At 44.9% G+C, this 15,009-nt stretch overlaps 1 long non-coding RNA gene across 1 annotated transcript; it reads right to left on the bottom strand.

Moving 5' to 3' along the window:
* Positions 1-5,887: 5,887 nt before the first annotated feature.
* Positions 5,888-8,761, bottom strand: LOC103896175. Its single transcript, XR_657391.1, has 3 exons — positions 8,671-8,761; positions 6,936-6,943; positions 5,888-5,899 (listed from the first exon to the last, which is right to left on the bottom strand). It is a non-coding gene; the product is annotated as an uncharacterized LOC103896175 (long non-coding RNA).
* Between the last annotated feature and the right edge of the window lie 6,248 nt (positions 8,762-15,009).

Here is a 15,009-nt window from a genome sequence, read left to right as displayed (position 1 = left end):
AAAATTTAAGCCAATTCTTGTCCAGCTCAGGGACTCAAAGCACTTTGAAAACATGAAGGAATTAAACCACATGTCCTGTCTGAGGTAGGTGAAGTATTTTTATCCCCATTTTACGGCTGGGTAAACTCAGACAGCGAGAGGTTAAGTGACTTGTTCAGTGTCACAGTCGGTTGGGAATGGAAGAGGTGAATCAACAGGCAGAGGCTGACCTGGGACGTGTGGATGTGTGTGCGTGTGTGTTTACGCACGCTGGCTCAAGAGTTTTTTTTCCCTATAAAGCACATAACTCCATTTCACTGAGTGCTAATTTAAAGTACATGCCTTGTGCAGGGGGTGGGAACGGAGCCTGTGGATGAAAGAATAAAGATGAGGTCAAACAGGAACACAAGGACAAGTTGGCACAATAGTAGCTGGATAAAAGGATTAAGGAGTCGGCTGGGTAGAAACAGGAAACACTGTCTCTTTCTGAAGCGATTGGAATTAGTTCAAAGTGCCCTGCATGGGATGTAAAAGCTCTGGGCTTTGAGGGGAGCGGGCAGGCCCAGCATACATGTTTAGATGTGACCCAGCAGAGCTAGAAGCAGGATAGATCAGTAGTTTGAGCCAAGACTCTAAAACCAAGGAGCCGAAATTCAGTTCCTTGTTTCTTTTGATGTCTTCTTGGGTGACTTGAGCAAGAAACTGACAATGGGAATCATCTGCTTTCTGTTAGAAGTCTAAAATGGGCATGAATCAGCTGCCTACCCATGGCCAAAAGTTGCTGGAGGTGCCAAAAAGCATGAGAGTTTGATATGGGTCTGGCAGATAGACAACACAAGACTTACAGGGAACCCAGCCCTCTGGAGCAGTAGCTGGAGGTCACGTTGACACTCCGTGGCTTACCAAACGGTACTAGATACCTATTTAGGCACCTAAATCTTCTCTTTTACTGTATGAAGACCACACAGGTCAGTGTCTCCATGTGAACTAGAGCTGTCCATGTGTGTATGGCCAATTGCATTTCAGATGTCCTAGCTTCCAGCTGCTGATCCACATGGTCATGGGTCCTTTGTCATTTCTGCCAGTTCCATGTCAATGTATTGACTGTTTTTTTCCACACTAGGCACCTCTGTTTAGATAACTGAATTAAACCTCTAATCACTACAGCCAATGTATCCCAAATAATGGTTCAGGTCACACTACAGGTCACCCTACACTCCTACATTTGATCTATATTGACTTTTGACTGACTCTTCAACAACTATGTGGGGAATGTAGCAACACAGAGGGACCTACATCTAGGTCTGTCTAAATTTAGCTGTCTAAATTTGCAAGCTAAATGGCACTGACAAAATTAGATGAGTTAAATCCTACATTTACACACTTTGGTGCTCTATTAGCATTTCCAAACTTTGAAATGGTAAATACCATTTACCTTTTGCTGGTAAATATAGCAAAAAATAGTGGTGGCTTGCATTCTCCATTCAGCATCTGAGTAGCTGCAGGTGCTCCAGCATTTGCTTCAGGAAGATGGATTATCTCAGACAACAATTAAAACAAGTCAGTGGAGCAAGATCATTGTCTGGCCTTAGAAAGGGATCAAAGAAAGGATGACCATTAACCTGGACAGATAACCCAGTGCCCTAGCACAGGAGGACATGGAAAGCCTACTCTGTCTACAGTGATTTGCTATTTAAGTCTCATACCACTCTGAAATATTGACCAAAATAAGCTGTTCTCATTAAAATATGTTCAGTCAGTGGAACAAAAGCTATTGAAATATCTCCTACACCAGAAAGAAAATTAAATTATTAAATGCTTTCAATCAGACAAAGCAAGCAGAATGAATAGGTAGTTTAGGAGCAGTGCTGAATAGCCCCTTGTTAACGTGTCAGGATGAAACAGCCCCTGGTGAGGGTGGAGGTTTACAAAGGGGGCTGCAGGGAAGGAGGCCCAAAGGTGATGTCGGTTCTTCTCCATCTCTTGTTCTTCCTGTTAACCTTTCTCCCTGTCAGCACCGTGAGGCCAGAAATAGCACCCGCATCATGCAAAGAGGGCGCAAAATAGGGTATGGGAGAAGAGACTGAAACTCCCTTTTGTGGCTCTTGGGTCCAGGGTGTCTTTGGAGATAACTGGTGGTTGTGCATCGCAGGGTGGCTGGGATGTCCCTGATGTGTCTGGAGCTACGGCAAGGTGTGTGCCCACCGGCTGTGGCTCCAGAGAGGAGCTACACACTTCTCCTGACATGACTTATCATACAGAAAGTATCTTCTGTATGTACACTTACATGAATGAAGGGGAAAAGCTGAAATAATTTTTGGGGTGTTTTAGATATCAAGCATTTAAAATTTTTGTTTTAAATAATACTTTGACACCTAATTAAAAACAAAAACCCACCAGCTGGCTTTGGTATGGAATAAAATCACTTCCTTTATTTTCAGCCTAAGAATTATTTGTAGGGTAGTGCTTTTTTTTCAGCAAGGAAAAAAAAAAAACTAACAACCCATTTTTAAGTCAACTTTCAATGGTATCCCACTCTTCATTGCACTTCCTTTGCCCCACACCCCCTCACTCCAGTTCTATAAACTTTGTTTTGTACTTGAAAAAAAACACCACTCCCACTCCCCCCTCCCCCAAATGCAACAGAACATAAAAGAAAAAAAAAAATTGTGCAGATTTAGGTGAGACTAAACCTTTCTTTTCTGGGGTAATCACAGAGTCAGTGTCAGGCTCCCTTCTCAGAAGCAAATCTGAGCATACAGAAGACACAGGAGTGAAGAGGCAGATGCAGACTGCAGCATGAACGGAGCCAGTCTCTAGCAATGGGTGGCTGATGTGAGCGATGGTACCTGGGGAATGTGACCCAGCCTGTGTCTCTATGTCCATGTGTTGGGTGTCACTGCCTTCGGAAAATCACCAAACCAGCACAGAGATAACCAGAGGAATAAAAAATATCAGAAGTTAGGGAACAAAGATCAAACAGGGCATCCATACCAGACTGAATCTCAGTTTCAACTCCAAGATCACTGGTGATGTTAAAGCAAAACTGAGATTCTTGTGATCATGGAACCCGGTATGGAGGCAAATGGATGCTTGGAAATCCCTTCAACAACCGAAAAGATAACCAAGGAACACTGGAATGGAAAGCAGGAACCACAATGAAATGAATACACTAAAGATTTACATTTTGCCTGTGCCATTGTGTTTTGGAGTTATGATCTTTACCGGGTATTTAAGGGTAGAAGGAAAGATACTATTGCACCAAGCTGAGTTTCTAAAGGCCCATATCCAACTCTTGCCTCTACTCTAGAGGCTGTGATGTGGTTCAGCATCTTGTCTGGAAAAAGGATATACTGATTTCAGTTCTTTTCTTCCACGCTTTCTTTATATTGCATACTCATCCTAGGCAGAAATTATTTTTATATAACATCCAAGATGCCCATTCAGTTGGGACTTTAATTTACATGAATTATGAATCATACTACACATAGGTATCATTGTACTTATGGCCCGTGGTTTTCACTCCTTTCTCCTGTTCGATTGCTTTTTCAAAGCTATCACCTACACAAGCCTGCAAATCCCAAACCTGACTTCAGCCATCATCCTCCCACAGTGATGTCAGTTTGCTGCTATGGAGACAGTGACATCATGAGGTTGTCTGGCAGATGAAAAATTTCAGGTGATAAAAAAGCAATGGGGATCAGACACACTTCTTCAAAACACAGATCCTGTTTGATTTTCCGTGCTTGTTCTGAACTGAACAGAAATTGTGCATTGTAGAAGAAATATCCCATTTTGGATAGAGAGGGAATATTTGGGTTTGTGTGTTTTCTGCATGTCTGCCAACTCAGCCATAGGGCAAGATAATTTTTTCTTAAACCAACAGTCCAGGGAGAGCAAGAGACAGCTTCAGCAGGTGATTGACTCAATACGTGGAGAGCAATGCTCGCTGGAAATACCATCTCTCCTTGGCTGTAGAAGAATCTTAGGAGCTTGTTTCAGCTGTCAGAGTGTGGATAGCAGCAGCCAGTTGGGTTCCTTCAGGTGTCTTTGGCAGGCACAAATCACTGACAGACCTGATACAGGGCCAGTGGGAGACCTTCAGGACCTGGTGACCAGCCAGGCTATCCGAGGACATCTCAAATGGCCCTATAAATGAGCAACTGAGTCAGGCCCCTGATGACTCATCTAAGATTCCACAAAAGGACTGTGGCAGTAAGCCCTGATCTCTTCTCTGTTATGATGATGTTTAGAGATATCTCTAAACAACATCTCTGCTCATAGCTCTGTAATTCCTGCGAACCTTGGAGGATTACCTCTGAACATTCCTCTTTGGCAGAGTCCGTATCCTCACCTGCAGGAAGGCGGTTCAGAAAACCACCTGAGAGAGGTCTCAAAGATCATAATCCATGCCTCACCCAAGGGCAGAATCAAATATAGAAATTTTACCCCCACAAATATTTATGTAACTTGTATTTAAATCTCTAATAACAAAGGCTCCATGCCTTCTCCAAAGTGACATATCCTTCCACCATATTACTGTTGTCACTAGAAAGTTTTCCCAAAGACAAGATTCATGTTGCCTCTCTGTAAACTTGTGCTGTTTAAACATCTACAGATGAACTTGTCCACCCTGGGCTCCCTTTGCAGTCAATCGAGATAAACAGGCATTTTTAAACTAAGGTTCACTGGTCCCATTTTAAATGTCCGTGTCAGGATAACATACTCTGCTTCTGTGACTGTAGCACAAAGAAATTTTATTATTTCCCTGGAAGAAGTATTCTTCTGCTTTTCCCACTCAGTGTACATGGCCTATCCACTTCCTCTTTGTAGAAATATGTTTAAGATAATTCTTTGATTTGCCCTCCAACTTTTTACTTCCAGAATGAAGAATTATTTCTTTCAATCTTTGATCACCTCATTTTTTCTAAATCTCTGATCATTTTTACCATCCCCCATTCCCAATTGATCTCAAAACCATGTTAGAAACAAACATCATGATAGAAATTAGCCAAAAGAAGTGGGTTAGAGAAGTAGAAGAAAGACATATAATCTAGTAACAAGGCCACAGAATCATGAATTTTATAGATTTGGCCTAAATCTTGCCTGTTGGCTCTTCCGTATGGGCCACCTTCAGATGAGAAAGATTTTGCTTTTCTCAGAAACACATTTAACCCTTGACTTTTCCACAGAGGCTGCCAAAGAGGTGACTAGTAGCTCCGAAAGAGCAGTAGTGGTTTGGACATGACAGGCATCCATCCAGGAGGGACCACCACCTTGCCTTTATGGAAGCCATCAATCCCAGACACCTCCAGGAAACGACTTGATGCTGTTGGCCTTTGCCACCTTGGAACCACTGACCCATAAGAGTGGATGGGACTTAACACCCATGTGCTAAACATTGCATTTGTATTGTTTTTGCCTGATCCTCCCCATTGGGATTCCTAATTTAATTACTTGTGCCGTGTGTAGCACCGAGGCAGTAATTAGAGAAGATCTTGCGTTCGGCTGTGCTTCTGCTGAGCCTGAGCAAATAGGATTAGAATTCTTCCTCCCAAATTGGCAGTGCAAATTAAATATTTATTCTTTCATGTGGGGAAAATGTCAGCTGTTTCAAATTACCTGCGAAAGATCTCGAATGATTGGGAATCATGAAAGATAAAAGTCCGACTTCTGACTGAAAATGTTCTGTAGGTTTGGGGTTTTTTTCCACCCTTTTTCTCTTTTTGGATTGAGATCAACCCATTAACTGAATAAATTTATGCTTTTTTTTATTTTCCCCTTCTTCTTCCTTTTTTTCATTTGTTAAAGTCAGTAAGGTGCTCTACTCAGAACTGATCATTTTACTTTTATAGCCTGTAAAATTCCAGGCTTAAAAGGATACTGTCAAATCAAATTTGACTCCAAATTAAGTTTTGGGCTGGGAGTCAAGAGACATGAATTCTAATCCCAGTGACCCGCTGTGTGACCTGCTTCACCTCTTTGTACGTTGGCGTGCCTTTAGGTAAAATAGAGATACAACTTTCTGCAATGACTGGTATCTCCTGTGATGGTCTCACACTTCCAGGCACCGCAAGAGTTTTACCCCCTTAAAGAAGAATGACACGGAAAGAAAGGTTATTTAGCAGTCAAAGAAACAGGCTGCGGAGCCACTTTTAGCATTACGGGGCCAAACTTGTCCCTGTTGCAACTTTGCTGACGCCAAATAATGCTGAACATAGTCCAATGTGTACACTCCGCTTCCTGAGAGACGTCAGTGGTGAAACGCAGCCAGATAGAAAATGCAACCCAAAGAAAATCAATCTCTGCGCTCTACCTGCCCAGACAAGTTCACTCACATCCTTATCAGTGCTAGTCCCAGCTCTGACCTCATACAAGTTTGGAAGTCACTGGTGAGGCTGTGGGAAAGACACCAGCTTTCTGAACCCTGCAAAATTTGACCTCTTTTTCTGTACCATCCTGCATCTTATCTTGCTCTCAAAGGTTATTCCAGAAGGGATGCATGGAGAATATCTTATTGCATGAGGGTGGTGAAGCAGCAGGTATCTCCTAGAGCAACTCCTTTGTGTTCGGGGCTCTGCCAAAGCAAACACTTCTCCCCTTCTCCTCCCACAAATGCAGCCTTTCTCCTGCTCTGTAAATCCCCCCTACATGCAGTAAGACCAATTGTCAAAATAAAGGAACATCTGTGAGTGGTGTGTGGAGCACGGAGCAGAAGAGAGGCCACAACCCTACCTGAGGTTGGTCTCCGGCTGCAGGGACTGTGGGAATCAATAGAACATCTGATCTAAGCTTGACCACTGCCAGGCTGTGTCCCTCTAGGCTGAAATGGCCACATATGAATGAATTCCTGCTCGCTCAAGCAATAGAAATACCCACCTTGTATCTACCTGTAGATTGAGGAAATTTTGCACAAACCAGTGTTCACCTCACACTTGAATTTGGCTTTCCAAGACACCCTCACCTGGCCAGGGATGGCGGATGGTATCCCTGGTGGAGGGATGCTAAAAGGAACAAGGCAGAAAAGGGTCTCTCCCCCTCTCAAGTCAGGGCCACTCGGGTGATGGACCTTGCAGGATGCCCGATACATGCGTGCACCAGCCCCAGTGACAGATGGTGACTGACTTACTCTTCCTACTCAAACAGACCGTTGCTTTGCCCATCTGCAGAGAGGGGAAGACTTCACATCCCCCATTGCTGAAGCCATCACCTCTGCTCTGTTTCAGATGGAAAAAAACAGGCCATTTATTTTGGGGTAGAAGAGATGAATATGACTATTGGGATCGGGGGAGGCAACTTTCTGACAGACAACTTGTTTCCGTGCATTCCTTCATGCTCCTTTTCAATGCAGCCCATGATGATGTTTAACCCCCTGCAATGTCTTACCCACTCAAAACAGCTGTGGACTGCCCACCCAAAGGGGAAATCCACACAGGTTTTTGCATCTAATCGGTGGTCCTGCTGAGCTGTGCTGCACCCCAATGCTCTGAAAACCCTGACAGATATGGCTTGGGGCCAAGCAACGGCTTGAATGGTGGTGATTTTACAAGCCCTTCCTTGTGTAGCTATTTTCATGCCCCCTTCCTCACTCTGGGAAACACTAGGGGACAGCCATAAATTTGTGATACATCATCGCTCGCGCTCTAGGCTGAATGCAATATTCCCTCAGCGAGGCTTCATTAGGAGGAAATTCTTGCCTTAAACACCTTGCAGCCTGCATTTTTGACAAGTCATCACATTTTTGTGTGCCCTGCTTTATTTTAAAGCCCCTCTAGTAATGACATTCCTGAACAGGGGCTGCTTTGCAGCTTGCAAAGGGGGAGCCTTTGTCATCTGGGAGCAGAGGAGAAGGAAAAATGTGATATAGAATATGTATTACAATGCAGGGGAACAACCTGTTGTGTAATTTTGTCTTCTTGGACACCCATACTGCTGTCCCTTTTTGACAGGCAGGTCAGGACAGAAAGAAACTCGATGTCTTAAATCAGTAAGGAAATTATCACACATGAGCAGGGCATGCTGAAACTTGTATAATAGCATGGAGTATTGCTTTATCTATACAAGACCCTGTGGGGAAGCTGTCTTCAAACTTCAGAGCCCACCCTGAACTGGCATCTTTTTCATTGCAATGTTCCCCCTGCCCAAGCAGCTTTGCTCATAGGTACCAGAAGTGAATCTGTCCAGTCTTGCACTCTTCAGGATCTCCTGGGAGAGCTTTCCATGACTGCTGTGCTATTATTTTTTTTGTCTATTTGCAAGTGTCTAGCTCTCAGCCTTTGGCCCACAGAAAAGTTGTGGCACAGAGTGATTAATAGCTTTAACCATGGACAGAAAACTGACTCCAGGGGTTCTCCCCAGAATTAAAACAGCACAAATCAGGACAGAATGAGGGATCTTTTACAAGAAATACTTTTCTTTGAGAAATTAAGTAGACAGGACAATGCTTTCCAGCTTGGACGACTAAGGAGAACTACCCAAATCCATGTGTAGACATCAGAACAGAATGATCTGTCTTTGTGGAGACCCTGGGGATCTTCACTGACTATCATCAGATTGATAAGTAATAGATAAGTGATTCTGATTTTGGTTTTACCTCTGTTAAACTCTCACAAAAATAAAAATGAAACAAATACAAGGCCTGCTAACCCCCAAATATCCACCATCCCCTACCAGTACTTTTACCCAATACACTACAAGAAGGACAGCGAGGTGCTGGAGCGTGTCCAGAGAAGGGCAACGAGGCTGGTGAGGGGTCTGGAGCACAAGTCTGATGAGGAGCGGCTGAGGGAACTGGGGTTGTTCAGCCTGGAGAAAAGGAGGCTGAGGGGAGACCTCATCGCTCTCTACAACCACCTGAAAGGAGGTTGTAGCGAGGTGGGGGTCGGTCTCTTCTCCCAAGTAACAAGCGATAGGACAAGAGGAAACGGCCTCAAGTTGCGCCAGGGGAGGTTTAGATTGGACATGAGGAAAAATGTCTTTACTGAAAGAGTGGTTAAACATTGGAAGAGGCTGCCCAGGGAAGTGGTTGAGTCCCCATTCCTGGAAGTATTTGAAAGACATGTAGATGAGGCGCTGAGGGACATGGTTTAGTGGGCATGGTGGTGTTGGGTTGATGGTTGGACTCGATGATCTTAGAGGTCTTTTCCAACCTTAATGATTTTATGAATCTATGATTCTATGATCAGCAAGACTCCAGAGAGAAGAACTGAAGTTCCTACCATCTCTGAAAGCAAAGAAATTTGTTGCATCCTGAAGGTTTAAATGAGGTGTGGCGCCAGTTGTAATGATTTTAGATGACGATTTCCATTCAATGCATTTAACCAATCTATCTCTTACAGTGATAACTTAATGAATTATGTGAGTGTAAAGTCAAGCAGATTTGCTTAAACTAGTTTCATTAGTAACTTAAACTAATCCTATTGATGCTGGACTGAAGAAAACCAAGATGTGCTGACAAACCTTGATGTAGCTGTGCTATGAGTTAGCAGCCTAGAGCTGGAGAGCTGTGACGAACATCTGCAGACTGTCACCTCTTCAGTTGTAACTGCTAACTTCAGATATCATCTGTCTAACACCCTCAAGCTGCATGTCCCCCTCTTCCTGCTGAATTCCCTCTGTAAAATCGTTTAATAACAGGACAATTGTATGGTACGTTGTGAAGTCTGTCATGTCAGTGCTTAGGTGAACCAAGTTTAGGTGAATCTTCACCTCCAGTCTATCCTCTGTCCTATCTGAGCGAGAGAGGGCCATGCACCGAGGTAACCAGGATGTACTCAGCACACAGAACATCATAAGTTGAGAAAAAAATATTTTTCATCATCATAGATTACCCCTAAGGAGCTCACTACTACACAGAGCAGATTCACTGAGATCTGAGTTCACAAAGTCCGTGAGATTCACGCTGTGTAAGAGGTTTCCTGACATTCAGGTTGAAATCAGAAAATGGTCTGATGGTCAGATAAAACTGAACCCAACTTGGGCCTGAGGAAATGGCAGGGAATGCACAGAAATTAAAAGAACTAAGGATGAAGCCCATAAGACTTAAATAAGACTATATGTGGCCTCAGTAACCTACTATCTACTATCTACTTTTTGCAAGCTTTCTGTTTTATAAACACTGCATGTTCCAGCCACAAACCAAAAAAATTACCTCTGTTGCAATCAGTGCCAAGGATGGACATTGCAGGAAAGCCTCAGTGGGTCACTTCTCTTTCGTTTGTACCACCAGTGAAGATCCTGCAACTGGGACCTTGCTAATGATGTGCAAGAAGGAATTCATTGTGTTCCCATAGAATAGAAAAGAGTGAAGTTAGTGTGCTCTCCGGGTTGATCATGTAATCACAGGCCCCAGGGCTGGGATGTCAACTGAACAGAGAACCAAGACTGAAACCCTTCAGATTTAGTGACTTCTTGTCGCCAAAAACGGTTTCAGTTCCCCACCTTCTCAGATCAGGATGACAGAGTGTAACCATGCATACCTACAGCAGTGAGTTTCACCACGAGGAGGTGGAGCTCAAACACACAATCAAGATAATGTGGCTTAAAACTGTCATCTGTTACATGGTTGTGTGAGCGTGCTCTTTGCCCACCCCAAATGCAAGGTCAAAGCTCACCTCTTTCCCATTAAGGGTTAGCTAAGCCAGAGCACATCGTACATCTGAAGACTATGCACGTGGACAGGTACTATAGCTGAGCCATTGGCTGTGAACTCATTAGGCCACTGGACTTAATCACGGGTTCTCTCCCTGACCAAAGCAAATAAATATCTTTCTATTCTTCATGAATTTATATCTGCCCATATATTATTACTGCTATTATTAACATTGTTGTTACTATAAGCAACCTAATATCTAAATTGTAAATTCCACCTTTCCCTTGTGGTTTATCATTCATTTGACCGTGAAACCTGGGCTGAAAATTTGCAGTTTTTTCAAGGCAGATTTCACTCAGAAGAGACCTTGCCGCAGGAATGGCCCTTTGTGAGATGCAAGAGGACAATTCAGCCTGATTTTGCAACTGGAGAAAGTTCAGCTAAAATTCAGTTAAATACATTGCACAAAAAGATTTTGCTTTGATATGTGGTCACTGAAATGAGAGAGTCTGGAAGAAAGACCTACTGATTCAGAGCATAGGTAGTGCACTGCTGCTCCCTATGCAATCTCTGCAGTATCCTTTTTTTCTGGGCCTGAGCAAGGGCATAAATCACCAAAAACGTAAAGACTCGAGGGTTGAAGTCCCACATTGCACATGGGCTAAAAGGGAGGGAGGATTCATGGATCTAACCTCACATCCTCAGACTTGGGACCCCCTGCGGAGCTGTGAGGCTCAGACTCTAAGGAGTATTTAGACATCAAGGTCTTCCGGAGGCCAGAAAGATTCAGGAACTTAAGTTGCTTAAAAAATTTGGGCCTTGGTTTCCCTGTGACAATGCTTTCCAAAGGCTAATGGTCTCAAGAAGACTGTTTAATAATTATGAATAAAAATGATTGGCAATGATTAGGAAAAAAATCAGTTAAGTCAGGAACAAGAATTTCTCTTTTTGTTGTCGTTTAAAAGCACACGTGCTAAGAAGGGGGAAAGAAATCCACCTGAAAATGCCAGCTTCAAACTAAATGGGATTACAGAAAAGCTTTCCCCAAGGGAGCGATTGCAATGGTCAGACTCTCTGCTGACATATGTGGAAGTGGTCTCTGCAAGGAGGCTGGACAGGAGCAGAAGGCGGCAAAGGCACAGGGTAGATTAGGTGGCTTGTCTAAAGCTTGCAGGGAGGGAAAGTAGACCCAAAGGCTACACTTTTTGACTCCTCAAGCTGTGTCCGAGTTGATAACCCACTTCCCTTTCAATCTTGCTTCGCTTTTCCCTGAAGACCTGTTTGGGGGTAAATATCGAAAGGCTGCTTGAAATAGCTTATCTTCCCTTTGAAGACATGTTGATGTTTGCTTTTTCTTCCACTCCATGGATTTCTTCATTTTCTGTCCCTTCTCTTTGCCTTCAGTCAAGAGGATGGAATAAATTAGCAAGCAGCATGTGAACCTCTGCTCTTGTTAGTTACACCTAAATACTACTAAGCCTATTAAATTTATTCCTGGAACTGTCCTGTGCTACCGCCCCCAATAACTTTTCTGTTCAGTAGATTTCATTTCCTTTGTTCTTACTTAATTTACTTGCAGCCAGAGGCTCCAGCAACCGACCCATTAGCTTGCTGCTAATTAGCTGGCACTAACAGCCTCTCGTTATTCGGGAGGCTTGGAGAATGTTTGCTCGGAGTCACATGGTGGGACAGGCTTTTAATAACAGCCATCCTGTCTAATTCTGCCTTTCCCCTGGCTCCTCATATGGGTATCCAAGCTGAGTCCACCGGCACTGCTGGGCGGTATTTTTATAACAGATGGAAAAGGAGAGGAAGCTATTCTGTGACACTCTCTTCTCTGGAGATTGTTCCTCCTCCGGTGTGTCCGCGAAGGGTCAGGGACGATGCAAGATGTGACTGTAGCACCTGTCACTGCAGAAGGAAAGGAGAAGCAATTGCCTCCCTCCCGCCTGTCCCTGCTGCGGCAGGAGGTCCGTGACTCCCCCCACGCTGAGCATAAAAATCATCCTGTTATCTGCCACCATATGCTCCTCACCGAGGTCCTTGATTTGGGTATTCACATCGTGGTGCTACTCTCTTCTGTTTTGGGATGTTAACTGTAATTGCCAGAGGGCTGGCAGATGGGTGTCCCAGTGCCGGGGAGGATAACGCACCTCTGGCTGGCGGGTTTCCCAATCACCTCCTCCCACCGCCGTATGGGCTGGGAAAGGGGGTCCAGGGTGCCACCCCACCCTGTGGTGTGACAGATGTTATCCTATCCCACAATCTGGAGCATGAACCTTGGGTATCAGGCTTCCAGGAACCGCAGAGGTTAAGACACATGCCAGCAGGTTGCAAAGAGCTGCAAACCTCCGAGCATCTGCCCCACTTGCCAGTAGATCAGGTGGTGTTTTTCCTGGCAAGCGGAGAGGTCTGGCGATCCAGGGAACCCAGTAACTCTCCCCACACCCTCCCCCAAACCCCAAAGATGCAACTTTTGGCACTTGCCGGTGACCAGGTGCCTCTCTTCCATCTGAGCAAAACAGGAAATGAGTCAAGCAGGGAAACACATTCACATGAGGAATTGCCCTCTTAGGGCTTAAGAAGAGACTGACTCGGAGGTGTTTATTATTCCTGGGCAAGGAGGATGCATCTGGACACCATCCCCTGAGGTGACATGGCTGCAGGCTGTCAGCAAAGGGTGGGGACAGGTGGAAAAAGCTGGTGTCTTTTGACACCTTGTTTACTCAAACCCTTCTGGCTCATGATGATTCCTCTGAATCCATTTCTCAATCATCTGGAATGAACATCCAGTGCCTGGGGTGCTCTGCACTTCTCAGAGACCTGAAAGAGGGTGCCAGAGGTGCAGCTTTTCAAGCACTGACATCTTCCTCTGTGGGGTGCCAAGATCCTTCTGGGAGACACCAGTCTCTCTCCAAGGAGGAACAACGCAGCATTTTTTAAGGTCAGCTCTTCAGTGTGTCACACAGAGGGAGGCAGCAGCTCTGGGCTCTGGCTGGCACCACACAAGCATGCCCCTTGCATCATGGCTTGGCTCTCCTGCACGTCTTTCACAACTGTCCCTATGCTGCTAGCCTCTGGCAAGGCAAGCTGCGTGCAGAGGGAGGAAGGACATCTACTCCAACATCACCTTGGGTCTGCCATGAAACTCAGTTCACAATCAATCAACCTCGTAAATCCTACACCCTTGGGCTGAGGGACTTCTTACAGTCACCAGAAGGGGAGAAGCAGCACGTGCTTCGTGCCTGAGCAGGGCCCTGAGCTATGGCTGTTTAAGGGTTGCACCAGTGATGAGAGCAGAAAACTGTGATGTTGTGTGTTTTTGAAAATGCCCTTCCTCTCCCACCTTCATGTCGCTCTCCTCTTGGAGAAGTTGAAGCATTTTGCCGTGTTCCTGGCTCTGCCCCAGCCTCTCTGCAGAATCCAAGTCAAAGTGGGAGGCTGCTCGGTGTCATTTCAATGACGGCTGCAACCCCCAGCTCCCAAGAAGGGAGGAAAAGGCAAAGCGTGGCTGTGTTTCCTGCCATATAGCTATTATCATCTCCCCATGACCTTGATCAGGAAGGCATAGGAAAGGAGGGGGAGCACAGCTGCAGGACAGTGAAATAAGCTTTGCTGCCTGGCAGACCCTGTGCTGTTGCATCCACTGCAGGAGTAGGTGGGGAGGAACCAAACCAGGAGCCCCTGCTGCAGGCAGCAGCCCACAGAGCCTCCTTGTGCAGCTCAGGGCAATGCAGAGGCGGGCAGTGTCCAAAATCACCTTTGCTGACTTGCACAGAGGATGCATCTGAGCATCGCTGGCTCCCAGTGAGCATCGCAAGAGCAGGGCAGCCCGACAGGAGGGCATCGTGCCCGGCCGGCATTGCGTTAAAGCCCAGGAGGGGTCACTTTGGCGCTGTATGCTCCTGTCCATCAAAGATACCTGCTACTCTGTGTCACGTAGGCAGGCTTAGTTCCAAATTCTCTTCCTCCCTCATTATGACTTTTCATCCATAAGTTTTAGTGGGTTTGGTTTATTTATTTTTTAACAGAATAGGGCCTTTTTTTCCTTCCCTTTCCTGCAGGATAAAAAGTTTGTTCAGTCATAGCCAGACTGCACTATTGCTTCAAAGAACAGTTGTGGCTGAGATTTAGCTATTAGAAAAAGCGTAAGATCTGGTGTCGACACGTGTATTTGCATTTGTATGTGTGTATATACATATGTATATATTATATGTATATATACATATACTGTTACATGTGTGGGCACCCAGTTCCCACAGAATGTTTTATATTTGTAGTTATATTTAATGTACATGTAATTATGTATGTATATGTATGTCTGCATGCTTGTGCGTGTGCACGTGAGTGTGTATATAAATATAAGTAGGCAGAAAGAGGGGGGCATATGTGACATAGTGCAATGACATAATATCCCTTTAAATAGTTCATGGTCCCCC

The sequence above is a fragment of the Aptenodytes forsteri genome, unplaced genomic scaffold (assembly GCF_000699145.1).
Source record: "Aptenodytes forsteri isolate BGI_AS27 unplaced genomic scaffold, ASM69914v1 Scaffold80, whole genome shotgun sequence".
NCBI lineage: Eukaryota > Metazoa > Chordata > Aves > Sphenisciformes > Spheniscidae > Aptenodytes > Aptenodytes forsteri.
Note: the sequence above shows the minus strand (reverse complement) of the source record. Positions and strands in the feature narration are given on the sequence as shown.